This window comes from Schistocerca piceifrons, chromosome 9, assembly GCF_021461385.2.
Source record: "Schistocerca piceifrons isolate TAMUIC-IGC-003096 chromosome 9, iqSchPice1.1, whole genome shotgun sequence".
NCBI lineage: Eukaryota > Metazoa > Arthropoda > Insecta > Orthoptera > Acrididae > Schistocerca > Schistocerca piceifrons.
The window spans coordinates 58,801,076-58,803,754 of record NC_060146.1 but is presented as its reverse complement, the minus strand read 5'-3'; positions in this window follow the sequence as shown (position 1 = coordinate 58,803,754).

The window sequence follows — 2,679 nt, the reverse complement described above, 5'->3', positions numbered from 1 at the left end:
CTCTGAGCCATAATCCATAGGTAGCTGTCATCCTCTGCAGTAGGGGCCCTTGGGCAGCCTGAGCGAAGCATGTCATCGCATGTCTCTCATTTTCTCCTCCATGTCAGAACGACATCGCTTTGAAACTTACTGGCAGATTAAAACTACCGGACCGAGACTCGAACTCGGGACCGTTGCCTTTCGCGGACAAGTGCTCTACCAAGCTGTGAGGACGGCCCGTGAGTCGTGCTTGGGTAGCTCAGATGGTAGAGCACTTTCCCGTGAAAAGGAAAGGTCCCGAGATCGAGCCTCGATCCGGCACACAGTTTTAATCTGCCAGGAAGTTTCATATCAGCGTACCTCCGCTGCAGAGTGAAAATCTCATTTTGGAAACATCGCTTTGGTTCACTCCGAGACGCGTGGACACTTTCTTTGTTTAGAGTCCTTCCTGGCACAAAGTAACAAGGCGATCGAACCGCGGTACTGAGCGTCTAGCCATGGTTGAGCTGCAGACAACACCAGCCGTGTACCTCCTTCCAGGTGGAAGGACCGGAACTGACCGGCTGTCGGACCCCTCCGTGCAACAGGCGCTGTTCATGCAAGGTTGTTTACATCTTTGGGCTGGTTTAGTGACATCTCCGATCAGTCAAAGTGACTGCCATACAATACCCACATTCAACGTCTGTCTTCAGGAGTTCTGGAGCAAAGATGCTCTCTAATTTCTTTAATTTTTTCTAGAGATGTGTGTAGAGGGAAGTAATGCATTGCTCCATTCATCAGAACGTGTATTCTCTGAACTGCAATCCCGCGTGATAGACAATGCGTTTATTGTAGCGTCTGGCACTGGAATTTGTTGAGTGTCTGCTTAATGTTGACGCGTTTACTAGACGACCCTGTGTCGAAACGAGCCAGCTTTTTTTTTGTATCCTACCTAGAAAGGGGCCCAGACTGATAAATAACGAGAATCAGTCGTACAAGTGTTTTGTAACCCCCTTTTTGTCGTAATGGTCGCTTTCGTAATCCTGTTGTCACCGTGCCTGATTGGCGCCAGGAAGATCTGGGTTCAATGCCCGATAATACCAGAGACTTTTGCTCGGTATGGGGGAGTTGAACGGTGTCCATTCAGCCTCGTGACGTCATCTGAGGAGCCACTTGAGTGAGCAGTAGCGGTTCCACGGTCTGCTGAACCATCAACGGCCGGGAGAGTGTAGTGCTGACCACAGGCCCCTTCATACACCATCCAGATAGCGCCAATGGCTTAGGATGACACGGCGGTCGGACGGCCCCAATTGGCTCTTATGTGGCCACAACTGCGGAGCTTTTTTTCTTTTCGCGATACTGAGCTAAATCTCGTTCTGATTCTTCCAGTAAAATCTGTCTGGTATCAACTTTTCCTAGTGTTTGTTTTACGCGATTATCAGACTTCGGATCACTCTGGACGGTTACTGCCACAGGTTCCGGTGACTTCTGGTCAATACACAGAAAGGGATCTTTCTATCTGCTTATGCACACACCGTTACATTTATCTGCGTTCCTGGTCAGCTGAAAGCCTCTCCACCAATCGTCCACCCTCTGAAGGTTTTCGAGTTCGCTACAGTTTTACGGCTCCGGAGCTTTCCTGTATACCACAGTATCAGCTGCAAAAAGTCCAACTGAGGTTCCAACGTAATCCAACCACGAGCTTTATGATTCCGTTTTTGAGATTACTTGGCCTTCTCATTTTCTCCTCGTGGCCTCTCTTTCTTCCTCCATTTTCTTCCCGTTTTCGTCCTCCAGCTGCACTTTCCATCTGTCAGTTTACTGTCTGTCTGACTTTCTGTGCACAACTTTCGAGGAATGTACATGGCCTGTTGATAGTTATGGCGGCATACACTGCTACTGGCGTGGTAGTTGCGGTGCAGTAACCCATTTTTGTATTTGTCGAGATCGGTGACATCTCCCTTAGGCTCTCTCGAGTTCCTGTACGCGAATTCTCTGTGTTCCTTCTCGCCAGTAGGTTCAACGACCTCGGGTAGGTTATTGATGTACAGGACTCTCTCATTTTGAATATACATCTGTGCATGATGTAATTATTTTGATCTTGTCGTGATAGGCTTTCCGACAGTAGTTGTCTACATAGGAGACTAAGGTATATTTCTATATTTTTCACTGCTCATTGGTTACTCAAATTTGGTAACTTTAGCTGCATAATGGCCGTAATCTTGAAGCACCTGCCAATTCTGGTTTTAAGAAATTTCCATGCCGCTCTACCACCGGTCAAATCTGAGACCATTCCTGCTGCCCATTTTTGCTGTACGTCCAGTGTGCCTCTGGTGAACCTATTTGCACTGGACCAGTTATCTAAAATGGGGCATAAACAACGCGCTGCAAGTCACCAATATTTTGGGTAAACATTCCCCCTCTCTTGCTCTGTCCGTTTCGAATCTAGCCACTGATGACGACCAACCAACAGCGGTAGCAGGAATTTCAACCAACAACCCCTTCTCCAGCATAAGTGTGGAATAGTGCCTTTCTATCCAATGACGATGGACCGCCAACGGTATCCACAGGAGATGAGCTACCAACTTCCCTTCTTCTGCATCAGAGCGGGAATATTAGCCTATGACTATGGTCCACCAATGGTAGCCATTTGAATTTTAACCAATATCATCACTTCTCCAGCATGAACGTCAGAAAACTCTCCCTTTATAAGTGGACGCG